Below are 20,475 nucleotides of genomic sequence, written 5' to 3'. Positions count from 1 at the left end.
TGTTTGCCTGGCATGTACAAAGCCCTGAGCTCAGTCATCAGCACCACGAAATGGATGGATGGATGGATGGATGGATGGATGGATGGATGGATGATGGATGGATGATGGATGGGTGGGTGGATGGATGACGGATGGATGATGGATGGATGGATGGATAGATGGTTGGATGATGAATGAATGATGGCTGGCTGGATGGATAGATGGTTGGATGATGAATGAATGATGGATGGATGGATGGTTGGATGATGAATGAATGATGGATGGACAGGTGAATGGGTGAACTTAAACACACGGCCTCAAGTAGAGCTGACATGTCTTTTTTTATTTTTTTAATAAACTTTTTGAGCACTAGGGCTTTTATCTCTGTAGGTGGGATTGAAGGCCTCCAGCACAGTGGCTGGAAAAGGCAGCTTCTCCAGCCAGGGTGTTGCCTGCCCAGGTGGTGTGTAGGGCACCGTATCTACAGCTGTGAAAATGGTGAGGGAGAGACTGTATCTTATTGCAGCTTTCTCCCTGGTTCACAAAACCCTGCTGTTAGGCAGAAGCAGCACTAAATTATTAAAGTGTGAGCCTGCGAAGAGAAAGGAAGGGCTTATGGACACCCCTGTGATAAACCCACTTTGCTCTGGGCTGTGACATTATTTTCTTAAATTCATGGTGACATGCTGCTCTGAGTCATGCAGGAGAGCAGCGCTCTGCTTGACATTGTCATTGTTCTGGGTGTGTAAACACCTGGAGTCTGTGGGAGGAGGAACGGGAGAGAGAGGAGGCTGTGCCCAGAAGCAGCTGAGAAGGTGTGCCATCCGCAGACTGCCTTTCGAGAGGCCAGAGCGGGGAAACTGAGGATGCAGGCGGTGGAATGCTTGCCTGGCATGCGGAGAGTCCGCCACCACACCCCTGCAGACCCAGCACTGGGATTACAGACGAGAAGACTGGAGTTCAAGGGCATAGTAAATTTGAGGCACGCCTGGGCTAAGTGAGGCCTCCTCCTCCTCCTCCTCCTCCTCCTCCTCCTCCTCCTCCTCCTCCTCCTCCTCCTCCTCCTTCTTCTTCTAAGGAAGGTCTCTGTGTGTGTATCTTTTATTTTGTTTTTCGAGACAGGGTTTTCCTGTGTAGCCTTGGCTGTCCCAGATCCACTCTGTAGGCCAGGCTGGCCTTGAACTCACAGAGATCGGCCTGCCTCTGTCTCCTGAGTGCTGGGATCACAGGTGTGTGCCACCGTGCCTGACATGTGTGTATCTTTAATCTTTTTTATTTATTATAATTGCGAATGTGTGTATGACTACGACTGTGTGGACATGTATGTACATGTATGTGGCACAGCATGGTAGAGCAACCAAAGGACAGCTTTCGAGAATCAGTTTTCTCCTTCTATCATGGGTTCCGGGCGCTGAACTCAGATCAGCCAGCTTGTACTGCAAGCACTTTGACCTGCTGAGGCAACTTTCTGGGTCTTTAATTTTCTAATTCCTTCTTGATATTTACTCTTTGACCCTAAAGTATATTGGGAATTTCCAAATATACTTTAAATTCTCTAAATAACAATTCTCAAAATACTAATTTTAAGGTGATGCCTTGGACCTCAATGGGCCTTGTCCAATATGTGTCCTTTGAACCTTGAACTAAAACTTTGAATCAGAGGATATCTCTTTTCTTCTCTCCAGGTTCTGGGGATCAACTCTGGGGCCTCACACTCACTAGGCAAGTGTTCTACCATTAAACTGCATGCCTAGATCTCTTTTAATTTTTTTTATTTCTGAGACAGGAGGTCTCTCAAAGTTGCCCAGGCTGGCTTTGAGCTCAGTCTGTATCCCAGAAGACCTTGAGCTTCTGCCTTGGCCTCCCCTCCTACTGAGATTACATGGCTGCAGCACCAGGTCCAGTTCTAATTTCTTTGCTTTAAGTCTTGCTCAGTCTGCAGACCACAGAAGACAGGATAAGTTGCGCTGTTCTTGGTTGGAGTGCTATAGCAAAAAAGAGGTAGATGGTGTTGCTGAAGTCATCTACATTTTCAGCTATTCTATTGGCTATGTTAATGACTGAGACACTGAAGCTTTAGGTATTTAGGGGCACTTGCCTAGTTCCCGTTCCAGGTTTAACACGTTCACTGTAAGAAAAACCAGAAACAAAACAAAATTAAAAACTAAAGCTGGGGTATGGCTTCTTTTTGTTCCCTTGTCCTCTTTAATGACAAAACAATTGCTGTTGCAGTTTTGTTGGTGTTGGTTGTTTTGTTTTTTCAAGATAGGGTTTCTCTGTGTAGCCCTGGCTATTCTGGAACTTGCTCTGTAGACCAGGCTGGCCTCGAACCCAGAGGTCCAGCTGTGCCTGCCTCCTGAGTGCTGGGATTAAAGGTGTGTGCCACCACTACCAGGCTCTAGTGTGTTTTTATTTCAGACATTGTGTTCTCATCTTTCCAAGTCCCATTCAGGCCTCATCTCTTTAACATCATGCCTTATTACACCTGCCTTTTCTTCTACTTCCCTATACATTAGAGTATATTTATATAGTATATGGATATTGTTGTATGCAACAGTGTCTTTTTTCCTCATCCCCATTGTTCCCGCTCTATTTAGTTGATGTTTTTTTTTCTCCAGATAATGGGTTTATACGGTTTTGCTTTTGGCTTGCCTAGTGATTTTTGGTCGCATGTCAGACAGTTGTGGAAGTCATATTTTTGAGGTGTTGGATTTTTTGATGACCTTTCCAAGTGTCAGGCTTCCTGCTGGCAGGGAGTCAAATTACTCTGAGCAGCTTGCTGTCTCCTAACTTTCCTGTTAGGCATCTGTGCTACAGCCTTTGTCTCAGGCTGATTCATCCTGACCGCTCAGAGGACCACGCCTGAGGCCCTGTGTGCGACAAGGAATGACCTCTTTGGTTGGCGGGGCATAGTTGTTCCCTCTGACACGTGAGCATAGGATCGCTTGCACTGCGGCACTGCAGATCTGTGCCCAGTCTCCACAGCCTTACATGCACATGAAGACTAGTGTTCATCCAGCAACCTGTGTGGTTCCTTCTACAGGCTTCCAGAACTTTCTCCAGATGCCCTTTGTTGCACTTGCTGCTATTGTTTTTTTCTAAGGTTCTGTCTTAAGCCAGGTGGTGACAGTACACGCCTTTAGTCCCAATACTTAGGAGGCACAGCAGGTGGATGGATCTCTCCGAGATCAAGGCCAGCCTGGTGTACAGAGTGAGTCCAGGACAGCCAAGATACCCTGTCTTGAAAAGCCAAAAGAAGAAGAGGAGAAGGAAGAGGTGGAAAAGGGAAGAGGAAGAGAAGAAGGAAGAGGGAGTGGAGAAGGAGGAGGAAGAAAAGATCCCGCCTCAGGTTCTAGCCACCTGGGCTTTCCAGGTCTGATCTCTCTTCGGGTCCCCAGGACCTCAGACTGGAGCTTCCTATGGTATAACTGCAAACTGGGCCCAGTGCCATGCTGGGCAGTTGCAAAGTTGGCTCCATCCTGAGTAGTGTCCCTACTGTTTGCTTTCCACTGTCTGCAAAACTTTGTTTATCACGCTTTTTTCCAGTTCTTCAGCTGGGTGGTGGGGAGGTCGACCCCATGAGGACGCCTACAACACGCTGAGAAAGTTTTTTGGCAGAGACAGGAGCATCTTGAAGGTTAGCCAGAGTTAGGAACTCCGTTGTTCCGGTGGAAAATATTCTTCTTTTGCAGATATAATGCTGGGCATGGCCGTGCATGCTACAATGCAGTCCTGGAGAGGGAGGGTGGAGGGGAAGGAGAGCCGTGTTCAAGGGCCGCCTGGAGCTATGCAGAGAGAGCCTGTACTGAGAAAAATCCTACTGAAGGGCCAAGTGCAGGGGCTGGGGGACCGAGCCCTTGCCTAGCATGCACAAATCCCTGAGTTCTATCCCAGCTCTTGTCTGTCACCCCAGCGCTTGGGAGATAGAGGCAGGAGCAGCAGATGTTCAAGGTCATCCTTGGCTGTGTGGGGGCTTGAAACCAACCTGACCTGCCTAAGACTCTATCTCACAACCAACCAAGTAAACAAAAACCATCCAGGCTTCTGTGAACAAGAGAGGGTGAGTGGGAGAAAGATGCCCTCAGCCTCTGTCTGGGGTTCCGACGGAAAGCTTAGAAGCCACTTCCTGGTGACATTCACTCTGTGTGGGAGGCTGTGCTGCTTGAGAACACTGTGGAAGATGAAAGGCCACTGGAGGAGGCAGGAGTTTGAAAAGGCCTGACTAGACAGAGAGGGGACCGGAGCCTCAAACTGCCAGCCACAGACTTGTGAAGACACCAACCAAAAACAGGACTCGAGTGAAAGCAGTGTGGTCTGAAATGATGCACTTTGGCCATAACGCCGAGATTCAGTACTAAGCACTGTTGACATATTTTTGAGTTGACATCAGAGCAAGACTGATGCCCAGAGGGCATTGTGCTGAGTGGTCCTGTATCTCCCACCATTCCAGCTCTGGCTGTGACGCCATCCTCGATCTTTCACTCTGTCGCTGTCTGAAGGACAGAAATCTGGGGCGATGGCTCAAACGGTGAAGTTCTTGCACAACTGGAGTCCCAGAATCTTTTTTTTTTTAAGCCAGTAGTGGGGTGATGGGCTAGGTTTATAATCCCAGCGTTGGAGAGGCAGAAACGGGCAGATGACCCCTGGCTTCTCCTGGCTGGCTACCTAACCTAATCAGAGCTCTAAGCTACCGGGAGACTCTGTCTCAAAAAACAAGGTGGATGGCCACCAAAGAGCAACATCCATGGTAGCACGGCAGCATGCAGACGCAGGTGCCTGTGTACCTGCACACACGGGAACACACACATGCTCACGTTCACAAGGAAAGAAGACAGGCATAAGACACTCGAGTTCAAGCTCAGCACTCGGGAGCCTGAGGCAGGGGCACTGTTACAGGTTCAAGGCTCATCTACATGAAGAGTTTCAGGCCAGCCAGGACTTCATAGCAATCCCCCCCAAATAAAAGTGAGATGGCGCAGCAGGTTGGCCTTGACCTTGACACCAAGACTGATGACCTGGGGTAAAACCCCATGACTCACAATGGTGGAAGAAAAAGACAGAATATGACCTGCAAGCACACACCGTGGCGGACGTGCAATCACATGCGTACACTCACGCAGAATAACTCGATAAATATATACCTTTCTAAAGACTAAAGAAAAGGGTTTGGGGTGTCTCTCGGTGGTGTCACTCGTCTAGCAGGAGGGCAGCCCTCTTCCAGCACCAGAGCAGCCTGGACATCCACGTAAAATCCCAGGTCAGAGCTGCACTGGGTCAGAGCACACACCCAGCACGAATCTCCCCAGGGTCACAGGGCGGCCATATCTGATCTCCTGCTGCCAGAAGCCACTGGTCCACCAGTGGGATGCACCGCAGGGTGGTCCCTGTGAAATTATGTTCGATGATGCCGGAGCTGGCACTGAGTGCACGCCAGCCCTGCTTGATGGTGCTTACACAGCATGAAATCGAGTTGCTGAGCGCTGTGTTCCCTAAAGCACATGTCTCTAAGTGATGCGTGACTTCAACTGAATACACGGAAAGGGGAAAAGAACTCCCTCTATTATCAAAGTGAAAGAACAGGTTTACCTTTTCAAACTTGATGCCACAAGCAGAGGGCACCTGAGCAAGAAGTAAGTGCCTGTGGCATGGGCCTCTGATCAGAAGTCAGCTCCAGCTGGACCACACCCGACATGGCGGGCCAGCTTCTGACTGAAATGCAGGCCAGCGCAGCAGGTGTGAAGGGCAGTGGCACCTTCGTCAATGGGAAACCCCTCAGAGAGGCAGGGGGCAACCTGACTTGCACCCCATCACCTCCGTGGCACTTGTTTATGTATGTAGGGGTTGGGGCTACACACGCCACAGCAAGCATGTGACAGTCGAAGGCAGCTTGTGAGCGCCAGCTACTCTCTCTCCACCACGCAGGTCCTGGCAATCAAATGTGTCAGGCTGCCTTTGCTCGCTGGGCCACCTCACCAACCCTTGGTTTGTTTCTGAGACAGAGCCTCATATAGTCTAGACTAGCCTCCAGCTAGTTTTGTAGCGAGGGATGACCCTGAACTACTGATCCTCGTTCCCGCATCTTTTAGGAGCTGGGATCTTAGGCTTTCGCAGTGCCCAGTGCTGGAGATGGATGGGGACTGAAGCCTAGAGCATGCTTGACAAGTGTGTGACCAGCGGGGCCACATTTCCAGCCCTGGCAGACTCGCACACTCTCTGCTGCTATCTTCATCGTAGCACTGACACGGAGGCTTCTGTAAGGTTCTAGCTGTGGCACCAGGACATGAGCTCCAGAGGAGGGCTGGCCCATCGAGTGGGGCCTTACATATTTCCAGGAATGAGACCCGTTTCTTTCACAGTCAACTATGCTGTTCAGAAAATGGCGGGGGGGGGGGGTTTCCACATCTATTGTTCTCAGCAAGCCGCCGGCTCATAAACTGGGCATCAGTCTGGGGGTTCGCCCTGGCACTTCAGTCTCCAAATTCTCCATCTTTGGCCTGGACCACAACAGAACAGCATCTCAGAGATGTGTGTCTCTGGTTCCCAGGCACCTGGCTCCTATAGGGTGAGTGAATCTGGGGGGTTGTGCTTAGCCTTTATTGAAGAATTAGAGCTCCTAGTTAGACACTCCTCCAACCCTGCCTGCTGTGTACACAGCTGGACCTACCCTGCCTGCTGTGTACACAGCTGAATCCACCCTGCCTGGACCCACCCTGCCTGCTGTATACACAGCTGAATCCACCCTGCCTGGACCCACCCTGCCTGCTGTGTACACAGCTGGACCCACCCTGCCTGGACCTACTCTGCCTGCTGTGTACACAGCTGGACCCACCCTGCCTGGACCCACCCTGCCTCCTGTGTACACAGCTGGACCCACCCTGCCTGCTGTGTACACAGCTGGAAGGCAGAGTCTATGTTCTGCATTCTTCACTGATAGATTCATTGCTGTCATGCAGAATGAAATTTGGGGGTGGCATAGCAGCCCATACCTGTAATCTAAGCACTTGGGAGGTCCAGGCAGGAGGTTCACCCAAAATTGGAGCCCAGCCAAGTTTATTTAGCTAGTTGCAGGCCAGCCCAGGTTTCAGAGTCAAAAACTTATTAAAAATTAACAATAAAACAGACTAGAAGTTGACAGATACTTACTAACTGCTCTTGTGTTTCTCTGGGCGTTATCTTAATGGAGATTATTCTTTGAATCTTTTACCATTAGCTATTCAGTGAGATGTTCAGGAATTGTAAGCAAAAAAGACTCCAGGCAAGAGTCCAGACTCCAGACTCCAGCAGCCACCTGGCAAGACTAGCCACCTGTCCTTTGCTTCAATGAAAAGACAAGCTGAACAGTGGAAGGTCAGAAGTGGGAGATTCAATCCATGTGTGTGGGAAGAGTGAACAAATAAAGGCCTGCTGACCTCCAAGCTTGTCTTTGGAGACACTGACATGAGCTGTAGGTTTAACTGGAGGAAGAACTGGGGCAGGGAAGGAGGTCTGTAGGACTGAGCAGTCAAGGTTAAGGTGTGATTCCCCCCCCATCATTATCTCAGCTTTGCCCATCAAGGCAACCTAAGGGAGTCCTTATTGTTGGAAGGGATAATCATTCTCAGGAAACGGTTGCTTCTGCCCCTGGTGAAGCCTCACCCTCATTGATAATGGCCCTTATAGCAGCGTTACATGTCTGCGAGGCTCTGCTGTCCCTAGAATGGATGACCGCAGGTTTGGGACAATGGCTCATGTCAGCCTTAATGGGAGGTGAGCTAGGTTTGACGTGCCTGCACAGAGTTAAGCAGCTGACCCAAAGTACAGGAGATACACTACAGTGAAGATGACTGCCAGCCTTCATTTTGTTCTAGTGAATGTACAGGCCCAAGTGCAAAGTCAGAGCGTCTTGGCAGATGCAGCTGAGTGCCTGGTATGGGACTGCCCCCTCGCCATACCACTTAAACAAAGATGCCTGGTAATTACCCCATTGAACCGGTCTCGTAATCGCTTGGACATGGTGAGTCCACTCACCAAGGCTTCTGACAGGCCCTGGGTTCATTGCCTGGTCCTAGGTTGGAACCAGCCAGGGCACTGCCTGGTTTCATGGAGCACCCACCAGCCCCTCTCTCCGGGGCTTTCCACTGCCCCCGCCCCCTGCAGAGGCCAAACACTTTCTTCATTCGCCTGTCGCCATGAGCATCTCTGTTCTTCCTCTGCCTCAGACGCCGGGGCGTACTGTGCATGCTGGCCCTCTTTAGGATCTGACTGAGGGTCTGTCTCTTCCTCGTAAAACTCTGCCTGGCACCCTGAAACAACCTGGATAATTTCTTCCTCTGGCTACGCAGCTTCTGGCAAAGAGGCTTTGCTGACAGACGTGCCTTGCTGGTGGGTCCTCTCCATCCCACAAGGCCCCTCAAACAGAGCAAAGCATTTTCAGGAGACGAATTTGATCATCAGTATTTCAGTGACAAGAACCCCATAGTGTGCAGTTTTGTTTCCCTTTCATTATTTGCAGACATTCTAGGCCCAGCGCAGACCAGTAATAAATGCCTGTTAAAATGATTGATTGATTGACAGCCAGCTGGGCCTGCCGGATGTTTCTGTCTGGCCACCATGTCCGGGATTTTTTTGTTTTCAGTAAAAATTGTAATTATTTTCGTTGCAACTATTCACCAGAGCCCTCGAAGTTGTCCCTTACTTTCTTCTAACTTTTCATTCTGAAATGGTTACGGCATAGATGAAAGGCTGGAAGAATAGACTAGAGGTGGCTCCAGTCTGTTCTCTACCTGACTCAACAATAAACGTTTCCCACCTGCGTTTTTAAAAATTTCTTTCTCTGGCTCTACTTAGTATTCACAATGTTCTCTACAAATATAAATACTTTTTTTTTGCAGGGTCATTTGAAAGTAAGATGCAGTCATTAAGACATCTCACTCGTGAATACACCGACACACAGTTCCTGAGAATGAGGACATTTTCTGCATGACCACAGCACTATTGGCCCAGCCAAGGAATTAATAATCGTCTTAAAACATAACCCAATAGGTCCCCACCTAGTCTCCAGTTGGAAAGTTTGCTTTTGAATAATAACGACCTTCTGTTGAGTTCCAGTTCTGGTCCCTACAAACCCATTAGTATGCTGGGACCCATCTCAGACTCGCCATTTACACAGGCCAGTCACATTTTCTGATTCTGGGCTGGCGGAAGACTTGCTCACAACCAGGTAGGTTGGTTCTGCAATGGTAGCCCAAAGCCTCCACAGAGCCTCATTTTCTCACTCTTCAGGGAGACGCTGCACTTTGGGAAAACTGAACCTAAAACACAGAGCAGGGTCCAGGCCTTCACACGGAGCCTCATTTTCTCACTCTCCAGGGAGACGCTGCACTTTGGAAAAACCGAACCTAAAACACAGAGCAGGGTCCAGGCCTCCACGGAGCCTCAGGAGTCATCCAGAACCTAGATTCTCTTGGAGATGGAGGCTGAGTTTCCAGAAGCAGTTGCTCTGCAAACTCAGGGCATCCTGCCAGGGCGTGGGCCTTCTGTAGGAGGGTGAGTAGATCGTCTCCTGATGTTGAAGGAATGCCAGCCCGTGGCCAGGAGGGCTCTGCCTCTGCTTCCAGATGCAGAAGAGGAAGAGAACATGCAGGCTAGGCATCCTTGAATGTGGACACATGCCAGGTGTTGCCCCCTTGACACCCTGACTCCAGTTCATGACAGTCCAGACCTCAGGGAACCATGGAGGCAAACTTGCTCCAGTCCTGAGCAGAGCTAGGAGGGGTAGTCTTGGGAAGAGAGTAGACAGAAAGACTACCCGTTGACGCACAGCGAACGTGGCCCTAAGGGAGCAAGAATGGGGGTGAAGATATGTAGGTCACCTCAATGTCCAGGCTGGGTGTCAGACTACAGCACCTCGAAGTGCGGCATGTTGGCCTAAAGGAAGAAGGCTCAGGAAGGGGTCTGTAGCCCTGTGGTCCCCCAGGCCTGCTTTTTCCAGCAGCCAGAGACAGCAAAGTGCCAGCTTTTTACGCCAGACCCCTCCTCCAAAGCCTGCGCCCTCCCGTGCGGGAGCTAGTGCACCCTCTGAAGCTCCACCTTGTCTAGTTATAGAGCAGAAGACCCTTACTCCAGCAGGGGTCCTGCCACTTGCTCAGGAGGAAGGGACAGAGCCCAGAGAGGCCAAGATAAAACCTAGTGTACACTCCTGGGCCTTCAGCCTGGCATTTTCAGGCAGGACACATAGCCCAACGCATGCCCAAAGCCCTGGGTTTCCATTCCCAGCACTACACAAACTGGGCATGGTGGTATAACCCTGGCACTCAGGAGATGGAAGCAAGAAGGTCAGAGGTCAGTCCCTACTAAGAAGGGAGTTTGAAGGCAGCCTGAGCTCCTATCACAAAACAGAACAATGAAAACTAAGAAATCAGGCCTGTCAGCCCTTAGTTTGAAGCCTCCCAGGACCCAGGAAGTTCTGATACATCTGCTCTGCCCTGTTCTTGCTGACCAGCCCTCTGTTACCAGAATGCTGGGCTGTTTCGGATGGCTCCCATTGCAAGCCCATATGACCTGTGGCCTGGATGAGCCATTCAGAATTACAGGGACCACGGCACTAACCCCCAGCTTCCAGACACTTCTTCCCCACAGCCCTGGACCTAGGGTGTCTCCAGGAAGGTGGCAGGAAGTCCAGGAGACAAAGCAGCTCTGCAGGGTGTGTGGACAGCCCTCTCTTGGGGCTTACCCAACACCCTTAGTGGCCTGACGGCCCTCACACACGAGCAGTGTGGCTTCCATGCACCCAGAAGATCGCAGGTCCTGCTGGTGGTAGTTGTCCCTGCCAGATGGTTCCAGTGACAGGACCCCAAGAACGGGGGTCAGTGATGGACTAACTGCCCATGTGGAGAGTTCTCAAAGCTTTCCCAGAGTGCTGGAGTAAAGGGAGCAGGATTTGGCATCCCCATTTTTGCTGAATGGTGACTCGTGTGTGGAAAATGCATACAGCCTCATTGCCCAGCTCACTGGCCTTTCTGGGCTCACCCACGCGTCAATTCCAGGTCTTCCTGGTCAGAACAAGAACCAATTTCCTGAGGTGGCTTGGCACCTCACTGCACCAACAGCAACAAACTAGAACAAACCGTGCTGCGGGCGGGCGCAGCATGCGCTGAGCGTGTCACAGGTTCAGGATGCTGGGATTCTTCAGCCTAAACCCTGGTGGTGACGTGTTTCTCATTCAGGGCACAAGTCAGGACATTTCTGGGCAAGCACAGGGGTGGGGGTTGGTCACCGGCACGCCTGGTGTCACCGAGAGTTACACATTTAAGTATCCTCTTTGCGAAGCCCAGCCACAGCAGCCTCTGGGAGTGTGAGAGGACCTGGGAAGGACATTTTAGCATCTTAGCAAAAGCCTCTGTGTACACATGGCTTAGATTCTGAAGCGGAAGAATTCTGATTGTCCAGTATCGGTCCTCAACATTCTGGTCCTAGAGCCTGGGAGGAGGGCTCAGTCAGTGACCTGTGAGGACTTGAGTGTGCCCCCAGTACCGGGTAAAAAGCTAGGCATGGTGGCACACCTGAACTCCCAGCACCGGGACGTCGAAGGCTAGTGACACCTTTGTGCCTGTCATCCAGCCGACCCCCCTTGGTGAGTTCCAGGTCCCAGTGAGAGACCTCATCTCAGAGGGGAAAAAAGGTGGCTGGAACCTGAGAATGACCTGAAGGTTGACCTCTGGCTGCCACACGGCTGTGTGCGTTCACATGCTTTTATACCCACAAAATGTTTTGTTTCTGTTTACACAATCATAATTTTATCTACTTCCTCCATGGCAATATCTCAGAAAAAACTCAGGCAACCATTATGAAAAGGCTCTGATGAAGAGTTTTCATTTATTCAGGGCACCTCATGGTTCACATAAGGACTACTCTGACTTCTCTCACGTATGTCTGGCCCCTTCTGTCTGAGAGGTTTCTATGCAAGCCTAGACGTATAAAATAGTATGAGACTCAAACATTTTCTAATACTAAATCATGAAGACATTTGCTTGAAAACAATTCTGTCATCTATATTTACCATTTATTAAAGACAGAAGAAAAAGTTCATACTAACGAGATTAATGTGTTAGTGTATTTTTACACTAAAGACTGAATTTTGGCAGACTATTTGATGCTTTGGGACACTGAGTTGGTCAGTACTTTGATTTTATAGTAGTCAATGCTAAGAACTCTGCTTCACATAATACAGAATGGGAGACGTGTGTTTAGAGACATTTCAGAGATGGTTGGACATTCAGTCCTAACCCCAAGCCAAAATTCACTTAACAAATTTTTAAATGAACATCTACTCAGCATCTCAAACACCAATTTTTAAAATCAACTTTCTAATGCAGCCCAGAGATCAGTTTGACACATGCTGGGAAAGACGGTGGGAAAACATGAAAAGTCTTTGTTCTCTGTAATTAAATCATCATGTTTCTCTGACTCAGAATAATGCATGTACAGAAAATGCACTTCAGCTCAGCACACAGAAGCCTTGAGTCTGAGCCTGGGTGTTCCAGCGCTGGGTTGGTGTTGTGCGGCATGAAGTCACACACAGTCCAAGTGCACATGCTGTGTCCGGAACCAAGGCTGCAGTGAAGACTCATGACGCAACACGGGCAAGCACTGCCAGGAACACGTCAGACTCATTACACGCTTGATTCTGAATGTTGGGTCATTGTGCATTTTGAAAACTTCCATTGTAGCCAAATTTTTGGTGATTTCTACATTCATTCTCACCCGCCAACTCCCCCTCCCCTTTTTGAGGGTTTCTCTGTGTAACCCTGCCTGTCCTGGCACTTGCTCTGTAGACCAGGCTGGCCTCGAACTCACAGAGATCCTCCTGCCTCTGCCTCCTGAGTGCTGGGATTAAAGGCGTGTGCCACTGCCTGGCTTCCACAGTCATTCTTGATCCGAAGTTTTAAGATCCCGAGGCTCAGCCAACAGTGAGTGGCCAGTGAGCTGGCCCAGCAGTTCTGGAGCTATGTTTCTGTGTTTTATGTGTTGCTTAAAGCATGTAGCTCTTTCCTCCCAACAGCTATACAGTCAGGGAGCAAAGCCCTTCGTGTTTCTGGCATGAAAAAGGTTAGGTTGTACGTGACAGCTGTGGTGCCCTGCCCTGCCGGGGGCTAAGGGGCAAAGCAACCGCGCTCGTTGCTTGACCCCAAACCATGAAAACCGTGTGTGACAGGATGCATGCGCACGCACTGTCCAGAGGCCTCGGTCTTGCATCCTTAACGGGATAGTTTCCACGCACTTTCTCAATAGGATGGTTTTCATTCTCTGCACGTTTGGAATGAAGCTAACTGAAAATCCAGCAAAGGGAGCTACTTTTCAAAGCAAGTGCCTTGAAAACTACAGGGAAGTTGTAACAATCGTGTAGAGAATCCACACATTTACCTGGATCCCCCGAGGCTGGGTACAGGTGGTTGTCAAGCTCATCGTGGATGCTGAGACTCCATCCGGGTCCTCTGCAACAAGTGGTCATGAGCACTAAGCCGTCTCCACCTTAGCCGTTGAAGCAAGCTTTCCCATGAACCCAGAGATCGGCTAGCCAGCAAGATTTCCCTCGGATTTCCCTGTTCCTGTTTTCCCAGTGCTGGGATTGAAGGCGTGTGTATCATGTCTGGCCTTTTGTGTGCATGCTCTGGATCCAAAATGAGGTCCTCATGCTAGTGCAGCCAGCGCTTTATCCACTGAGCCCCACAGCCCCTTCAGTGTGACGGCCGAGTGGTGAGGCCACCCAAGGGCCAGTGTCATCAAAAGGGAGCGTGCCTCTCCCCCATGTATTTACCCGTCTTGGCTAGAATGAACTCGCAGATTGCTGCAATATTTGTTTTGAGGGGAGTACCCTAGGTTTAGTGGCCATGGTTGGTACTGCAAACCGTCTCCGTGTTCTGACATCATGACTTTCTATCACAGCCAGTCATCCCAGGCTCACCCGGTACCCTCCCTGTGGAGAGCCACTCATTTCTCCAAAGACACACTGCTCAGCACAGCACAGCGGATGGAGCTCTGGGCACCGCGTCGTTTCCTTTCTGTTGTTGTTGTTGTTGTTGTGATAAAATACTCCGAGGAAGGCAGCTCAAGGGAGGAAGGGCTTGTTTGCCTCACGTCAGGTGAGACTCCATGATGGCAGGCAAAGCCACAGTCACAGGAGCTAGAGGGAGCAGAGAGCCACGAATGTGTTCTAGTTCTTACTTCCTATTCCCCACTTTACACACTCCAGGACCCCCCACCCGGGGGGCATTGTGCCTGCAATCAAGATACGTCTCAGTGGGTCATTTAATGTAATCAAGATAACAGTATCCCAAGAGGCTGAACTCTGAGGTCATTGTAGAATCTGTCAAGTTGACAAAGCCAACCATCCCAGGGAGGGAGGCATGCTCACTGCTGCCCGCTGCAACCGACCAAAGCACACATGCACACACACGCACACACGCATGCACACACACATTTACATTGCTTGCACACTGAGCATAGGGGCGGATATATGTGCAGTGAGTTCACACCCTCATCCTTGGCTTTGGCTCTAGTCGGCAGGAGCGTCTTCTGCCTTTATTCCCTGTTGTACCTCTCTTCTTAAACAATGACAGTTCTAGTTCTTTTCTCAAACAATGAAATTCCTAGTTCCCAAACAACAGCTTTCTGACTTGCTGGGTGACGTGACAAATAAAGCAGGTAATTTCTACATCTATCACACCAGAGGGAAAAGACAATGCAAGGAAGGTCAACCTTCTTTGCCGTTCTTTTATTCTCTAGGCTGGGACGTAGAGTCCAAGGACTTTGTTAAGCATCACAGAAAGGCCGTGCATGGTGCGCATACCAACAATCCTAGAATTTAAGAAGCCTGAGTCAGAAAGATCGGGAGTGCCTGGTCAGCCTCAGCTACATGGCAAAAACAAATAATGACAAGCATTCATCCTCTGGTCTCTTTATTTTCGTCACTGGCAACATAGCTGGGTTCAGATCTGTGGTTTGGGATTTCCTTTCCATCTCCATTGCTTTGTTTTTGCCTTTTTACAGTTCTTTTCTGAGGCGAGATTTCATGTAGCCCAGGTTGGCCTCAAACTTTCTCTGTAGCCAAGGATATGCTTCCCTTGCTCCCACCTCCTGAGTGTTGGCATTACGGGCTCGGACCAGCAGGTCTGGTTCATGTGGTGCTAGCATGGAGCTCAGGGCATGCATTCAAGGCAAGCTCTGCCAGCTGGTCTGCCCCAGCCCTTACTTGTTATTTCGAATATGTAGAGCATTACCAAACTTAGAGAAGATTTAGAGAAAAATCTCCCCCTCCTCTCATGTGTCCTTCTCTAGGGCTCCTTGTGTCTCGCTAATCCTTTTTTTCTTTCTTTTTTAATGACACAGGGGTCTCACATTATAGCCTATGCTGGCCTGGCGGTCACTATGTAGCCCAGGCTAGCCCCAATCCCCCTGCCTTAGCTGCCAAGTGCTGCAGTTCACAGGCATACCACACTATCGCCAGCTTTTGGCTCGCCGATCCTAATGTCTTCTGATTCAGCGTTAGTGTGTGTGTTTTGCCCAAACAAGCAGATATATTTATGTTTTCTTATTTTCTTCATTCTAATATAAAAACGCAGCGTGGGACAATGCTCTCCGACGCCTGCTTTTTTTGTATCCGAGCACATCCTGGAATCACTGTGTATCTGCTCACAGAAGTCTGCCTTACTCTTCTCTACAGTCTTGCTGACTGTTTTGTCAGGCTCTTGAGTTTCTGCCAGTTGGTGGAGGGATAAAGGGTATGTGTGTAGTTTTAATTTGAAAAGGAGTGAAGTTTAACATTTTGCACACATGGGCTCTTTTTAGACTGTTACTGGGAATCGTTTATAGTTTCACCCATTTCTCACGGAACCCCCTCCTCCGTGTTTAAGTTTTTTTACATACTAGGAATATCTTTCCTTTACCTACATATGTGGACATAATTTCCTTCAATTTGCCATTTGTTCGTGTCTTTATTTTCTGTAAGACACACATAGCCAAAGCCGACCATTTCAATCTCTTTTTAAAAACATGTGTGTGTGTGTGTGTGTGTGTGTGTGGTACATGTGTGTGCAAGCGTGTGTGTGCGGAGGAGGGGGACAGCATCTGGTGTCTGCTCTATCATCTCTGCCTTATTCCCTTGCGACAGGGTCTCGCCCTGCCCCTGGGGCCAGGCTGGCAGCTGGAAGGCCCCAGCGAGCCTCCTGTGCCCACAGTGCAAAGGGTTATAGGTATGTGCCACCACACTGGCGTCCGCAGTGCTGAGAGGGAGCTTCCATGTGCCAGGCAAGCTCTCCACCAGCTGAAACTACAGCTCTGGCCTTGGTTTGTTGGTGTTTTGAATACATAGCCCCCAGACTACAGGCTCACATATCCACACTGGGATTTTTTAAAAAATGATTTATTTTAAGTGTGTGTGTGGTGTGTGTGTGTGTGTGTGTGTGTGTGTGTGTGTGTGTGTGTGTGTGCTCGAGCTGTCCATGCAGGCCTGTGCATATGTGTATGGGTGCCCATGGAGGCCAGAGGCATTGCATTCCCTTGAACTGGCAGTGAGATGCCTGATGGGGGTGCTGAGAATCATACTTGAATCCTCATGAAGAGCAGTGTGCGTTTTTAACTGCTGAGCCATCTCTTCAGCCTGGGATATATATATATTTTTGAAACGTGGATGCTGGGGATTTGAACCCAGGTCCCAGGGCTTGTACGAGTCACTGAATCATCTGCCCAGCCCCAGCCACCCGTGCTCAGAGCTTCCTCTTCCCAAACCGAAATTCTTTTCCTACTAAACAGCGATTCCCCACCTCTTCCCCCTCGCGCCTCACAATCTCCGTTCTACTTTTTGTTCTGGTGGTTCTGACTTCCCTATCAGCTCTCTATCAGTGACGTCATAGCGGTTCTCCTTTTGGGTCTGCATTAATGTAATGTCTTCCAGGGTCACCCACACGGTGGCATGTAGCAAGTGCACCTTTCCTTTTGGGGGTGAACGTCACACCCCTGGAGACTACCCACCCATTGTTGGTGTGCCATCACCCCTACACTGGCTTTTGTAAACAATGCTGCTATAGACTTGAATGTCTTCTGTTTTATTTAAAAAAAAATTTTTAAAAAACATTTTACTTTATTTTTCTTTTACGTGCATTGGTGTTTTGCCTGTATGTTTATCTGTGTGAGGGTGTCAGGTCTTGGAGTGACAGACAGTTGTGAGCTGCCGTGTGGGTGCTGGGAATTGAACCCTGGTCCTGTGGAAGAGCAGTCGGTGCTGTTAACTGTGGAGGGTCTCTGCAGCCCCTCTTCCATTCTCTCACGCGTGTGCCCAGATGTGGAATTGCCGGCTCACGTTAACCCTGGCTGCAGTTTTGCATGGAGCCGTCTTTGACTTTTCTAGTCTGTAGACCGCAGCACATCCTTCCTTTGGTGAGTTCCCCGTGGCTCTCCCGCAGGGAGTTGCTGATCTTCCAGAGGAAAAGCACCAGGTGTGCGGCTTCTGAACTTTGGCCGTTGGCTCATACCTGTTCCTCTGCCGTCCATGTGCCCGGAGGGTCCCTGGCTGGCCCTCCGGCCCTGCGTGCGTGAGAATGCATTTTCTGTTTGCCTTACTTTTTGCGTTTCTCTTAGGAAGCGTGATACCTGCCTACATCTACGCCTTTCTAACTTCCTTACCTTTCAATTGTAATAGGTTGTGTGTGTGTGTGTGTGTGTGTGTGTGTGTGTGTGTGGTGTGATGTGTGTGTTCGTGGAAGTGTGCGTGTCATGGCATGCATCTGAAGGTTAGAGGACACCGTCCTGGGTGGCTCACACCTTGGTTGGTGTCACGTTGGTGACAGGGTTTCTTTGTTGCTAGCTGGCCTCAAGCTTCTGGGGATTCTCCTGTCTCCGTCTCCCAGCTCATCATAGGAGCAGCTGTGAGCACAGTAACGACCATGTGTGGCTTCCTGTGGGTTCTGGGAATCTGAACTCAGCTCCTTCTGCTCATGCAGCAAACTTGATACCTCCTGAGCCACCCAGCCCTCTGCTGGTTTAAGTGAGAGGTATCTGACAGACGTGCTAACACATGTCCTGGTTATTCCTCAGCATTCTCCCGAGGTGAGCGAAGTCGCCTCTGGTGTAGAGTGTGCGGTTCCCTTATTCCTGGCTTGTCTGCAGACGGCAGTGTTGAGAAGTGTCCGTTAAACTGGAAAGTACTTTTGGGTGGTGAGGGTGCTGTGCTCAAACCAGAGCCTTGTCCCGCCTGCTGACTTTAAAGATGTGTGTCACCACCGCCAGCTCAGAGATTAAAATTGAATATCAGCTTTGTTTTGCTTTTGGAGTTTCCTCATTAGGGATTCCAATTCATGTACGTTCCTCCTCTTTCTGGGCTCCCAACAACTTCTGTCTGAACCTTTTCACTTATTTTTCTTCCCCTTTCCTTTCTTTTCTCCTCTCCATGCTTCCCTTTTTGGCGTGTGAATGTGTGTATATACATGTTGGTTTGTGTGTGTATATATGTATATGTGTGTGTGAAGGCCAGAGCTTATATGTTCCTGTTGGATGGGTGCATGTCATACATACGTACATGGGTGTGGAGGCCAGAGATTGGCCTGTGGTGTGTTCTTTGGTAGTTCTCCACCTTACATAGAGATGAGGTCTGTCCCTTACACCTGGAGCGTGCGGATTCTCAGCTTGTGTAGCTAGCTTGCCCCGGAGGCCGCCTGCCCCTACCTCCCAGGTTCTGTATCACAGGTAGGCTGCCAAGCCTACACTGCTTGCAGGTGGGCTCCTGGTGACCAAATTCCTGCTCCTCTGTCTGTCTGTCTGTCTGTCTGTCTGTCTGTCTCTGTCTCCCTGTCTGCCTACCTGCCTGTCTTCTCCTGGCTCAGCCTCCGGAGTGCTGAGATTACAGGTGGACGCAATCACCGGTCAGTGGCCAGGTTGGGGCTGGGAGTTGGCGATGAAGTGCTAGGATTCCTTTTCAGCCGTGTGCTCACTTTTCTCTCTGCAGTAGCAGCTTTCCTCTCTTTTGACTTTTCAGTTAGGGAGCATTTGGGAGCTGGGCTTCAGGCGAGTGCTTTCTCTTCTGTCCTTCGCTCAGGTGCAGTACCAGGCAGCAGAGGAGGACAATGCAGCCAGTCCTAATGAGACCTGACCGGCTAGGGTCAGATGGAAGGGGAGGAGTTGGAGAGGGAGGAGATGAGGGAGGGATGGTGGGATTGGCAGGGAATGAGGAAAGGGGCTACGGCTGGGATACAAAGCAACTAAACTGTAATTGATATACAAAAATTAGAATTAAAATTAAATAAAGAAGATGGTGCCAGGCGGGGAGGGCCTCTTCTTCTTATTTCTCAGTCGTGTTTCCTTCTCACTTCTTTCATTCCCTTCACTACCAGGCCTTGAAGGGCATCAGCTGTTCCCACTTACCTGACTTTTCCCAAGACTCTGGGCCTTTTCAAGTCTGGAACCTCTTCTCCATTGTTTTACAGATTCTTCCCTGGACGGCACAGTGCTGGGATTCCTTACAGGGTGACAAGTCTGTCTTCCATAAGATCTCAGCAGTGGTGAAGGGCATCTGCCGGGATGGGGCATCTGCCAGAGTGGGGTGTCTGCTGGTGTGGCGTCTGCCGGAACTGAGTGGCTCTTCCTCTTCACTTCTGAGAAGTCTGAAGTTCCTGTGAGGCTCAGATCCTGGCAGGCAAATGCTAGCTGTCTGTGCCTTTGTTTTGTTCAGGATTGGGCAGACTACTACTCAGGCAGGCCCTGCCTCCTGCAGTCTGTGCGACCTCAGGAATATTTGCAGCCTTTCAAGTACTGGCAATCTTTTTCAGACACGGGGACTCAGAGTCACAAGGGCACCGACAAGGTTACAGTCAGCAGAGAGCCGGCTACCTGCTCACCTCATTCCTTCAAAAAAGCAACCAATGAAAAAGAAAAGACAAAAATATAAATTACCACCCGTCTCTCCCCTTTTTCATGTTTATTTAAAACCATTACAGTTTTGCTCTTAAGAGCGGGCAGAAAAAAAAAAAAAAAAAAAAAGGAGGCAGGGTCATCCTTACAAGCGAGTTCCTTGAAATCTACCTTCCCTGTCTCAGTGTTGTTCAGACCGCAGGGTGCTGCATGCCTGTCACCCCAAGACTGAGGAGTCTGATGCAGGAGGACTGCTATGAATTTGAGGCCAGCTTGGGCTAGATGGTGAGTCCGAGGCCAGTCTGGATGACTGAATGAGAGCTTGTATTTAAAAGAAAAAAAAAGAAGCTAAAAATCCAAGAACCCACTGTTGTCCAAATATTAAAAGAGACGGTTGCCGCCGGGCCGGGCGACCTCTGCAGACCGGACCCCTCCAGGTCTTCGGGGAGCCGCGCGCACGCCCCCGCGGCCTCCACCTGCCACTCCCGGGCGCGCGCAGTGGGCGGAGCGCCGCTGCCATGGAGACGAGGCCCCGCCCCCGCGCCCGCCCCTCAGCGTCGATTGGTCGCCCTTTGCTCCCTGACCCCGCCGCCGGGCCGCCGCTTCCTGCCGGGCGCC

Source organism: Psammomys obesus, unplaced genomic scaffold, assembly GCF_907164565.1.
Source record: "Psammomys obesus unplaced genomic scaffold, mPsaObe1.curated_primary_1811, whole genome shotgun sequence".
In the NCBI taxonomy this organism is placed as follows: Eukaryota; Metazoa; Chordata; class Mammalia; order Rodentia; family Muridae; genus Psammomys; species Psammomys obesus.
The sequence above is the reverse complement of the archived record's forward strand: the minus strand, read 5'-3'. Positions refer to the sequence as shown.